Below are 13,164 nucleotides of genomic sequence, written 5' to 3'. Positions count from 1 at the left end.
CCCCAGCTTGGTTTTATTTCCTTTCCCCAATTTCTCATCTGTTAATTTTATGCTGTTTTATATGCTTACATTAATCACCTGCAATTCTTCTGATGTCATGCCAAGATGACAATGATAAAAACTAAAAGTAAGCAATGCCTTCATGTTTTTGACTAGGAAAAAGCCAGATAGAGTATAAACAGGACAAGGAGTACATAAACTTTGGATCCAGATTCTAAGCTCTGCTGCTCATTAATGAAGTAACCTTGGGAAGTTACCCAAGTTCTCTGAGTGTTAGTTTCCTTACCTGAAAATTAGTAATATTAGAATCTACATTGTGGGATTATCTGACAATCAGACATGGTATGTTTAAAATCCATATAATAGGCTGCTATAAATGATATTTTTATCATTAATAATGTTCAATGTTATTATTATACCTGCACTAAGATGCTTATCTTTCTGGCAATTATATGGATTACACTTATTCCATTGAACATTAAAGTGAATGACTTTCACAGGCAAGACATGCATCAAAGATCATTTTATAACTTTTTTAATGATAAAAATCCACTCATCTCACTTAAAAAGGGTGTCTCAGTCTTAGAGCAGTGGGCAGCCTTTGAAAAGTTTTAAGAAAGCGCTGCCCTGCTCGAGTTTTCACGTCAGACGATGTCTTAATTGTCTAGGCAGTCTGTAAATTGGCTGCCCTTTGAGATGCCACAATATTAAGAACATGGTCTCTAAAGTTGGACTTTCTGGTTTTCAAATTACAGTTTTATCACTTATTATCTGTGAGATCTTGAGTAAGTTAAACTCTTTTGCCTCAATTTTTTTTCATCTGTGAAGTGGGGATAATAATACCTAGCCATGAGATTGTTGAGAGGATTAAATTAAACAGTTTATATAAAGACTTTATGTAGTTCTGGGCCCCAAATAAATATCAGTTACTTTTATTAAGCAGAATTAAAATGTTCTGTATTACTGCTTTTTCCTTAATCAAACAAACTGACAAATGGTCAGTTTTTCATAGATTTTTATTATCTCACAACTACATTAAGCAACTAACTTTGTGCCTGTGGCAAGATAGTTTTAGCTCTACTATCTTTCTGCCCTGCTGTTGCATCATTCCTCTTTTAACAGTTGCCAGTTGATGCTTACTTGCTTTTTGTTGCAGTAGAAGAATCCAACAGAAGAGGGGTACATGTGTATGGATGGGGCTGGAGTGATCCAGGCCTCAACAGCAGTCTTTTCAACCTCACTTGAATGTGGAGGCTGTATAGATCAAAAGCTCTAAAGATTACAAGATAACTTTGCTCAAAAGGAGCCATACCATCACTGATAGCTGACCGCTAGGTTGTTCTCCAGAATATCAGAGCTACATTAAATGGCTCGAAGTTGTGCTTCAATTAATGTAAAAAACTTCATGAACCACACCCAACCACTGAAGTAACCTGCTGTTTTCATTCTTTATCATCCTCTGCCAAAGTAGTTATTTTGCAATGACAGAACTACTCTGCTGTCCTGACACATCCTAGAACTTTGACGTTGGTGATTCTTTCTGCCCATCAAATGTTGGCTCTAAATCCACAGAACTATTTGAGAAACCAGATGTAAAATTGTGGTGGGTTTAAATTACCAAAATTCTTTATATGTTGTGCTATTCCTATTTAATAGAGGAAAACCATAGATATATACTTTCTAGTCCTGTTCTCTAGTGAATTTCCTGCACAAACCAGCATTGTTGCTTAGAAACATAACTTTTTCCAGAAGTCCTCTCCATCCAAAATATATTGTTATCTCATCACAAACATAAATAGTGGGTTTCCAAATGCTAGTAAAAAAATCTCTCTTCCCTGTATTTTTTTAAGAACAGACATAGTTAATAGCAGTTGTGTTTTAGCATCTTATTTTGTTCTAAAATGTTAGTTTTCCAAAATTGGAAAATCTCTTTGAGCCATTGGATCTGTAGGACGATTGGTTAGCTGGCTTTAAAGCAATTAATGTTTCCTTTTCATCCCAATGAATAGAGGGTCTTTCATAACAAAAGTTCTTTATTCTTTATCAAAAAGGCTGTTTTTTACTGTGTAGTCCATTATTGTGAATTTCTTGTTGCCTCAGTGGTGCACAAATGAACCAATCCTGTTTTAGGTTTTGTTCTATTTTGTTGTAATATAAACCCAATTTGTGGGGGTTTAGTTGCTTTGTCTATATTATATATCAGTAAGTATTAAAACCTAAATAGTATCTAAGCCAGAAAAGCAACATAGACACCTGTGGATTCACACACTTGGTTGCAGCCCCATTAGTAAATTAGAGAGTTCACACTCCAATTAAAGCAACCATTATGGTTCCACAAATAACCCTTATTATCCCACCTCACCTTTCCTGTCTTTCTTCCTACACTGCCTAATTCTGTGCTTTAAGATATAAGGCAGGTGCTGGTAAATGATTCATTAGTTAATATCTTAGATGCAAGGGCCACGGTGAAAATATTTATCCCGTATGTTCCATTAAGTAGACTGTCAGCAACTATTTGTTTAAAGAGTATATGAATGAATGAACAAATGAAAATAGAGCAAATAGGCAGTGTGGGAGGCTAAAATGTGGATATAGTATTGTTTTGCATTCATGTGGTGTAATTATCTCATTATGTCTTCCCAGCTGTTCCACAACATATGCAGAATATTCATATCATGTTGTGTATGTGGCAATCAAGACAAGGAGAGGCTAGGAGTTTACCTGAAGTCGTCCAACAAGTATTGAGTATTATAGATCCAGTTTTAGAATGGGAATGATGGAAACAGAGTTATTTCCATGTTTCTTTTCCTGGTATCTACCCTATTCCTGATAAATGAACAATGACTTCAAAAGGTGTGACTCTTAGTTGGGATTAAAATGCCAAATTTTATACATAATATTGTAGCACTTACTATTGATTAATCACCCAAAAATTATTCTTTTTGGGAGCAATCTTTGGAATGTGTAGGTATTCACCTCCCAGAAAGCTCACTCTATCCTGTCCTCAGGAGAAAATCAGAATTTGGTCTAAACCAATCTTCGTAATTGTTTTTCTTGCCAGTTTTGGTTTAGGGAAGAGCAGGTAACTCATTTCTAGCCAATGAGATATGGGGAGCAGTCTACTGGGGAGTTTCTGGGAAAGATTATTTTGTCCTAAGAGAGAAATAATGGAGCCATGAACTGTCAACAGTTTATAGAGTCAATGGATTAGAGATCCCATTGAGTCAAAGAAATACTCAATTTGGCATAGTAAAATAGTCTGGAAGGAAAGGAAATGGTATTCAGTGAATAAAATTCACTCAATCAAAATTGATATTTTGAAAGTGGTGCAGTAGTTGTTATTGATTTAAGTGAAACAGTTTAGAATATGAGATTAAGAAAGTTTAGCCAGGGCGAGTTATATAATACAAATCATTTAAAGGTAAGGAGGTCCTGGCTCCAAGCTTCTGCTCCTACTGGACTTAAGCCTCACTAGCTTCTCACCTTCCACCAGTATATGTATCCCTCCTCCCCCACCCCTAAAAGGCCCCTGCTCAGTCAGCAACTTTTGAATGAATTTTATTAAAATAAATTATTTTACATAGATGACTTGTTTTTAATAGATGTTATTAGTGGTTTGGAAAGATGAAAGAGATTGACATCACAGAGATGCCAATAATTTTAAACGTAATTTTTTGAAAACTTTGTTCTTAAAATTAGAGAGAGATACGCACAAGGAAGGGACAACTGCCTTGCACGTTAGCATGTCCAAATATGATGACTAAACTGGCTGTAGCCATCTTGCAACCAGGGAGGAGCCAGCTTGAAAACAAAACCAGTACAATGAGATGACACAGCAAGAAGTGGAAAGAACCTGGGTCCTCGATGATGCTATTGAGCTGATGGATTAAACCTGGAGTGTATCTACTATGGGCTTCCTGTAAGGAATTGAAATGTCTTTGCTGTTTGAACCAGTGTTTGTTTCATTGTTTTCTATTGAAATCCTCCTAATTGGTATAAAGTAATATAAAGTAACTATTAACCCATTAACTCCACCACAACCCCCCACCACCACCACCCTTTAGGATGTCCTTCTTTTCTTGATATTGCTGAAGTCACTTATTGAAAATAATAGAAAATCACAAATGGTGATTTTCTGTGTCTATCTCCTTAGCTATGACCTTGGGTCTCCAACTCATGATTATGGTTTACGAACCATGGGAAGAACTGAGAAGAGTAGGAGGGAGATGGGTAGGATGAGCTGTCTGGTGATGGAAATGGTCTGGGTGAGGACAGTTGAGTAGGAAGGGTGAAGTGTGAAAGCTAAGCGGGAGATGCAAATGAAAGTCAGAGAGAAGGCACCTTTTCAGAACAGGTCCTTAGAAAGCCAGTCTTAGAAACATAAGGGCCACATCTTTGGAAAGAACTGTGGAACCCACATTACAGTAATGGCATCACTGAAATCCATGTTCTTCTCTTAAGGGGAGAAATCAATGTTCTTAAGATATCAAAGGATTCTCATCATGCTTGTTTTCTTCAGAAACAGACCAAATTCTGCTATGTCTCATGATGACATGATGATCTAAAAATGGGAAGGTTGATATCAGTTTTTCCTGTTAACACCCAAGAGGTCCATGGTATTGTTTTCTCTCAGCCTGCCACAAGTCCTGCAAACTGGAAGATAGCCTTAACATTCAATCTAGGGTAGTTCTTCCCAGTGACCTCTTTCTTTCCTAAATGTCTTAATAAGGACCAATAATATCCTACCATAAATTATATGAAAACTGTTCAAATGGATTAACTGTAAATCTAACAAACAGGCTGTTCTTTTCCAGATGACCTGAGAGGTACATATTTATTCTTAAATTTTAGGCATTTGAGAAAAAAATTAACAACCAAATGCTTTACATTCCATTGAGTTTTAAGCCATAAAGAGGAAGAAAACAATACAGATTAGAGCAAAACTAAAGGATATAAAACAATAGAATCAATGAAACCAAAAATTATTTCTTTTAGAAGATCACAAAATGGACAGAACTTTAGATTAATGAAGAAAAAAGAATACTCAAATTACTAAAATCAGAAATGAAAGAGGAGACATTACTACCGATCTATAGGAATAAAAAAGAACTATAAGAGAATACTATGAACAGCTATATGCCAACAAATTAGATAACCTAGATAAAAGGGACAAATTCCTGGAAACACACAAACTACAAAAACTGATTCAAGAAGGAAGAGTAAATCTAAATAGAACAAGTAAGGATATTGAATCAGCAACCAAAAACCTCCCAAGAAAGAAAATCCTAGGACCAAATGACTTCACTGGTGAATTCTACCAAACATTTAAAGAATTAACACTAATCTTTCAGTTTCTTCTAATAAATAGATGAGAATAGAACATTTATTAACTCATGTGAAGCCAACATTACCATGATACCAAAGCTAGGCAAATACAATACAAGAAAACTACAGACCAACATCCCTTATGAATGTAGATACAAAAATCCCCAACAACGGCCGGGCGCCTGTAATCCTAGCACTCTGGGAGGCCGAGGTGGGCGGATCGTTTGAGCTCAGGAGTTCGAGACCAGCCTGAGCAAGAGCGAGACCCCATCTCTACTAAAAATAGAAAGAAATTATATGGACAGCTAAAAATATATATAGAAAAAATTAGCCGGGCACGGTGGTGCATGCCTGTAGTCCCAGCTACTCGGGAGGCTGAGGCAGGAGGATCCCTTGAGCTCAGGAGTTTGAGGTTGCTGTGAGCTAGGCTGACGCCACAGCACTCACTCTAGCCTGGGCAACAGAGTGAGACTCTGTCTCAAAAAAAAAAAAAAAAAAAAAATCCCCAACAAAATGCTAGCAAATCAAATTCAGCAGCATATTAAAAGGATTATACACCATGATCAAGTGAAATTTATCCCAGAAATCCAAGCAGGGTTCAACATATGAAAATCAATCAATGTAATGCACCACATTAATAGAAGAGGGGAAAAACATATGATCATTTCAACTGATGTAGAAAAAGCATTTGACAAAATCCAACACTCTTTCATAATAAAAAATGCTTAATAAACCAGGAGTAGAAAGGAACCTTACCAACATGATAAAGTCCATATATTAAAAACCTACAACTAACATCATATCCAATGGGGAAAGACTGAAAGCTTTTCCCCTAAAATCAACAACAAGACAAGGATGCCTGCTTTTGCCACTTATATTCAACACAGCATTGGCAGTTCCTGCCAGACCAGTGAGGCATAAAATAAAAATAAATCAAAATTGGAAAGGAAAAAACAGTTTTCACAGACAACATGAATATAGAAAGCTTTAAAAATATGCAAAATAACCTCTTAAATTCATTAAGCAAATTTAGCAAGGTTTCAGAATACAAAAGTTAACACACTAAAAACAGTTATATTTCTACTTGTTAGCAATGGAAAATCTGAAAAGAAAATTTCACTTACAGTAGTATCCAAAAGAATAAAATATTTAAGAATAAATTTAACCAAGGAGGCATAAGACATGTACACTGGAAACTACAAACATTGCTGAAAGGAAGTAAAGAAGACTCAAATAAATGGAATGACATCTCATGTTCACGAACTGAAAGACTTAATATTAAGATGACAATGCTACTCAAAATGATATGTAGAATCGAATTATGCTATCAAAATCCAATAGCACTTTTTGCAGAAATGGAAGAACTCATTCTCAGATTCACATGGAATTTTGAGGGGCTCAGAATAGCCAAAACAATCTGAAAAAGAATAAAGTTGTAGGAGTCACATTTTCTGATATCAAAACTTACTACATAGGCCGGGCACAGTGGCTCATGCCTGTAATCCTAGCACTCTGGGAGGCCAAGGTGGGTGGATCACTCGAGGTCAGGAGTTCGAGACCAGCCTGAGGAAGAGCGAGACCTCGTCTCTACTAAAAATAGAAAGAAATTATCTGGCCAACTAAAAAAAATATATATATAGAAAAAATTAGCCGGGCATGGTGGTGCATGCCTGTAGTCCCAGCTACTTGGGAGGCTGAGGCAGAAGGATTGCTTGAGCCCAGGAGTTTGAGGTTGCTGTGAGCTAGGCTGACGCCACGGCACTCACTCTAGCCCAGGCAACAGAGCCAGAGCCAGACTCTGTCTCAAAAAAAAAAAAAAAAAACTTACTACATAGCTAGAGTAATCAAAAAACAGCGTGGATCTGGCACAAAGATAGACATATAGACCAATGGAATAGAATTGAGAGCCCAGAACTAACACATCTATGGTAAATTAATTTTTGACAAGGGTGCCGAGACCACTCAATGGGGGAAAGGACAGTATCTTCGACAAATGGCATTGGGAAAACATGTAGAGGAATGGAGTTGGACCTTTACTTACACCATATACAAAAATTAACTGAATTTGCATCAAAGACCTAAAGTTAAAAGCTATAAAACACTTAAAAAATAAATACTATAAAATTCTTAGAGGAAACATAGGGAAAAATGTTCATGATCTTGGATTTGACAATGGCTTCTTAAATATGACATCAAAAGTACAAGTGACAAAAGTAGCAATAGATGCATGAGACTTTATCAAAATTAAAAACTATTGTGCATCAAGGGACACTATCAAGAGAGTGAAAAGACAACACATAAAGTGGGAGAAAATATTTGCAAATCATATATCTGACAAGGAAACTATAACCAAAATATATAAAGAATCCTACAATTCAACAACAAAAGGACAATCCAATTTTTTAAATGGGCAAAGGACTTGATAGACATTTCTCTAAAAAAGATATATAAATCATAGATAAGCACATGAAAATCTGCTAACTAAAATTACAGTGAGATATCACTTCCTACCTATGAGAGTAGCTATAGTTAGAAAAAAAATAACTAGTGTTGGTGAACATGTGGGAAAATTGGAATCTGAGTACATTGCTAGTGGGAATGTAAAATGGTGCAATGGCTGTGGAAAGCAGTTTGGCAATTCTTCAAAAAGTTAAATATATAGGCCAGGCGCAGTGGCTCACGCTTGTAATCCTAGCACTCTGGGAGGCCGAGGCGGGCGGATTGGGCTCAGGAGTTGGAGACCAGCCTGAGGAAGAGTGAGACCCCATCTCTACTAAAAATAGAAAGAAATTATATGGGCAGCTAAATATATATATAGAAAAATTAGCCGAGCATGGTGGCGCATGCCTGTAGTCCCAGCTACTCGGGAGGCTGAGGCAGGAGGATTGCTTGAGCCCAGGAGTTTGAGGTTGCTGTGAACTAGGCTGATGGCACGGCACTCTAGCTGGGGCAACAAAGTGAGACTCTGTCTCAAAAAAAAAAAAAAAGTTAAACATATAGTTGCCTTACCACTCAGTAATTCTACTCCTAAGTATATACCCAAAAGAATTGAAAACAACAGCCTAAATAGATGTTTGTACACCTGTTCATAGCATCATTATTTACAGTAGACAAAAGGTAGAAACAACCCAAGTACCTATTAAAAAAATTAATGGATAAATAAAATGTGGTCTATACATATAATCATATCATTCAGCCATAAAAAGAATGAAGTACTGATACATGCTATAACACGGATTAACCTTGAAAACATTATGCTAAGTGAAATAAGCCAGACACAAAAGGATAAATGCTGTATGATACCATTGTATGAAATATCTAGAATAGGCAAATTCAAAGAGACAGAAAGTAGATTGATTAGAGGTTACAAGGGGCTGAAAGGATGGAAGAATGAGTTATTGGTTAATGAGTACAGAGTTCCTATTTGGGGTGATGAAAGGTTTTGGAAATAGGTGGTGGTAATGGTTGCAAAGCATTGTAAATATAATTAATACCACTAAATTGTACAGTCAGGATGGTTAAAATAGCGAATTGTATGTTATATATATTTTATCACAATTACAAAAAAGAGCTTGTATTGCATGTTGGTAAGTACATTGTTGGGATGATAAAATGATTTACCCACAGGATCAATGTTATAAGTAGTTTTTTGCTTCTCAATTTAGCCTATTTAACCCAGAAAACACATTTGCCATGAAACTGTAGTAAACTCTTCTATCAAAACATTGATAATTAACCAAAACAGAAAAGCAACATATTGAATCAGAAATAGTTTTATTTTTATCAACTAGTGTCACCTGAAGAAAAGCAGGTTTCATTAGTGTGGAAAATGAGAAAACAGGAAGTTTTCTATTGGTTCTGGGAAGATTTCAGGTCAGTTTCTAGAAGGTTAAATGCCCTGAATATTTTTTTTTTTTTTTAATGACTGTGGTAAGCTAAACAATGGCCTCCTTTATTTCCATGTGCAAATCCCTGGGACCTGTAAATGTTACTTTCTATGGCAAAAGAGACTTTGCAAATGTGATTAAGTTAAGGGTCTTGAGATGAGAAGATTATCCTGGATTATCTGGTGGACTTAATGTAATCACGAGAGTCCTTATAAAAAAGGCAACGTGAGACTTTAACAGAGGGAAGGTGATGTGACCACAGAAGCAGAGGTGGGAGTGATGTAGAGCCCAGAGCCGAGGAATGTGGGCAGCTTCTAGAAGCTGAAACAGGCCAAGAAATGGATTCTTCTTCTAGAGCCTCCAGAAGGAAAGCAGCCTTGCCAACCCATTTTAAACTTCTGATCTCCAGACCTATAAGATAATAAATGTGTGTTATTTTAAGCCATAAAGTTTGTTGTAATTTGTTACAGCACCAATACAAAACTAACACAATGACTAATTTTACTTCCAACTCATTGTTTCTCTTCCTTAAAACAGTTTTATCACAAGAACTGCTTTTATATTACAGTCATGCACCACATAACAACATTTCAGTTAACAACTGACCACATGTATGATGGTCCCATAAGATTATAATGGAGCCGAAAGATTTCTTTTGCCTAGTGACGTCTTAGCTGTCCTAAAATCTAGTGCAACACATTACTGACATGTTTATGGTGACGCTGGTGTAAACAGACCTACTGTGCTGCCAGGAGTATAAAAATAGAGTACACAGAATGATGGACAGTACACAATACTTGATAATAAATGACTATGTTACTGGTTTATGTATTTATTATACTATACTTTGTATTGTTATTTTAGAGTGTATTCCTTCTACTTATTAAAAAAAAATTTAACTGTAAAACAGCCTCAAGCAGGTCCATTGGTAGGTATTCCAGAAGAAGACATTATTATCATAGGAGATGACAGCTCAATGCATGTTATTGCCCCTAAAGACCTTCCAGCAGGATAAGACGTGGAGGTAGAAGACAGTGATATTGATGATCCTGACTCTGTGTATGCCTAGTCTAATATATGTGTTTGTGTCTTATTTATTATTATTTTTTAGAGATGAGTCTCGCTTTGTTTACCCAGGCTGGAGTGCAGTGGCTACTCATGGTGAGATCATCGCACACTACAGCCTCAAACTCCTGGCCTCCAGTGATCTTCCTGACTCAGCCTCCCAAGTAGCTGGGATTACAGGTGCTGTGTCTTAGTTTTTAACAAAAAAGTTTTAAAAGTGAAAAAAAGAAATAAAAATATAGAATAAGATGTAAATAAATAATATGTGTTTGTATAGCTGTACAATGTGTTTGTGTTTTAAGCTAAGTGTTATTACAAGAGTCAAAAAAGTTAAAAAAATTAAAAAGTTCATAAAGTAAAAAAATTACAGTAAGCTAAGGTTAATTTATTTTGAAAATAAAAAATTTTTTTTTGGCTATAATTTTTTTTTATTTCAGCATATTATGGGGGTACAAAAGTTTAGGTTATGTATATTGCCCTTGCCAACTCCCCCAACTCAGAGCTTCAAGCGTGTCCATTCCCCAGACAGTGCGCATCACACTCATTATGTAGGTATACACCCATCTACTCCCTCCCCATTTTTTAATAAATCTAATGTAGCCTAGGTGTACAGTGTTTATAAAGTTTAAAGTAGTGTGCAGTAATGTCCTAGGTCTTCACATTCACTTATCACTCACTGATTCACCCAGAGCGATTTCCACTCCTGCAAGCTCCATTCATGGTAAGTGCCCTATACAGGTGTAACATTTTTGTACCCTTTCCATGTTTAAATATGTTTAGATATACAAATACTTACCATTGTGTTCCAATTGCCTACAGTATTCATATAGTTGCATGCTGTACAGGTTTGTAGCCTAGGAGCAATGGCTATACCATATAGCTTAGGTGTGTATTAGGCTGTACCATCCATGTTTGTGTAAGTACACTCTGTGATATTTGCATAATGATGAAATCGCCTAATGACACATTTCTCAGAATGTATCCTTGTTGTTAAGCAACACGTCATTGTAATCAATTAAGATTATGAGTTTGAGAAGGTTTGTAACCTTGATGAAGATGATGATGTAGATAATACTTCCATTTACAATGCACTTGCCAAATACAAGGCAATATGCTAAAAGCTTCACATGCTTTATTTTTAAAATTTTTACAACTTTTTCATGTAGGTATCATTATCCACCTCTACAGATGAGAAAACAGTATCTATGAGGCTAAATAATTTAAGGTCATAACTATGGGGATATAAATATGCATGTGCTAAAAGAGAGTAGGCAAGTCAGGAGTTAAGGAGTTATTTTTGTATTTCCTATGATAAATTAAGGGCAGTTATCAGCAGAGAAAAAAAAGAGGTGTTGGATCGGGCAATTCCTTATATTGGTTGGGTCAGTATAGCTTGGCTATAGTTTAGATGGAGTTTAGGAAAGCAATAGGCAACCAGCCATTTCTATGTTGGGCATTTGAAAAGCAGATGCTTATAAGCCTTAGGTGGTCTTAAAAGAAGAATCTACTTTCTTAAAATTTCTGGAAAAAGAAAGTTCTCTGTATTAAAACTTCTTCATAATGGACATTGCAACATTGCACATTAGGCACAATTATTACTTGAAGTTTTTTTGTAATTGTTATTAGTTGTATAACTGAAAAACATAATGGATGTTATATATACATTTTACAAACAATTCAAATCTAGAGGAAATTCTTTGAAGTAAGAAACAGTAGTAATTCATACTGGGCTACTTGTATTTATTCTCTCTGTTTTACTTTTGAATACAATAAAACATTTTTTAAGAAATTCAAAATTTTTAAAAGAGAGTCGATAAAAAACATTTGATGATTTGGGATGTAGATGAAGAATGGCTAGTATTGGAAACAATAAAGGCCTTTCTTGATTTTTAATGTTTCATCTGATAGCTTCAGTGGAGTTTCTGCCCTTGACCAATTCCCAGTGATAAGGTATTTGTCCTTGACATGAGCGATAACTGGAGTATTTAGGATTAAACATAGTATTCAATGTGCCAGGGCAGAGGAGGTGAGAAGAGTGTAAAGTGATAAGGTCTAAGTCCACCCAGAATGGCTGTTTCAGATAGTGCAATACGGCGGAGGAGAAGTTTGTCAGAAAGGAAAGATACCAGGCAGGAGACGTGCCCGCGTGAACCAATGTCAAGAGCTGAAAACACTGTCTTGAATTTTTATCCTAAATATGGAAATAACCTTGTGAGAAAGTGAACAGTAAATAGACATGTATTAAACCAATTTTGTTTATTGACACATCTATTCCTTCATTTGACAGCCATTTACTGCATGGCTGCTTGGTAGTTTTGAGGCCTGAGAATCAACCCAAGGCAAACTTGTGAGGTAGGACATTTCATTTCAATCCTCTCACCTCTTTCTACTATGCTCTTTCTTGAGGCTTCAACCTTCTCTTTTATCCCTCAGGCTTTGGCGCTTAGAAACTAATAACATTAAGGCTTCAGTGACAGGGGTGACAGGGCTCTTTAGGATAAAAGATGGTTCTGTTCAGAGGAAGAAAGAGAGGGTGTGTTGAGGAAAGAAATAGCACCAAGGTCTTACTGCCTGTTGATAGGTGGAATTATCAATTGTCATGTCTTTTATACTCCTTTTGCTTTCCTGTTGTAGTGATACACCTTGCTTTCATAACAAGAAAAAAATACCAATAAAATACATGTAAGAAAATAATGAAAAGAATGTGGTAATGTTTTTTTCCTAACATTTCATTTTTTTTTCTTTCTAATTCGTTTTCAGTCAATTAGGCCTGCTTTGCTTGTCAATGTTCTTTTTTTTTTTTTTTTTTTTTTTTGAGACAGAGTCTCACTCTGTTGCCCAGGCTAGAGTGAGTGCCGTGGCGTCTGCCTAGCTCACAGCAACCTCA

The 13,164-nt window shown here is 36.0% G+C and overlaps 1 long non-coding RNA gene across 1 annotated transcript in view; it reads left to right on the top strand.

Moving 5' to 3' along the window:
• LOC138376025 (uncharacterized) overlaps positions 1 to 10,493 on the top strand; it is a 62,726-nt gene extending 52,233 nt beyond the window's left edge. The window contains exon 3 of the long non-coding RNA XR_011231641.1: positions 10,324 to 10,493. This is a non-coding gene — a long non-coding RNA (uncharacterized lncRNA). The remainder of the gene's footprint in view (positions 1 to 10,323) is intronic.
• Positions 10,494 to 13,164: the final 2,671 nt, after the last annotated feature.

This window comes from Eulemur rufifrons, chromosome 28, assembly GCF_041146395.1.
Source record: "Eulemur rufifrons isolate Redbay chromosome 28, OSU_ERuf_1, whole genome shotgun sequence".
NCBI classification, from domain to species: Eukaryota; Metazoa; Chordata; class Mammalia; order Primates; family Lemuridae; genus Eulemur; species Eulemur rufifrons.
The sequence above is the reverse complement of the archived record's forward strand: the minus strand, read 5'-3'. Positions and strand labels throughout refer to the sequence as shown.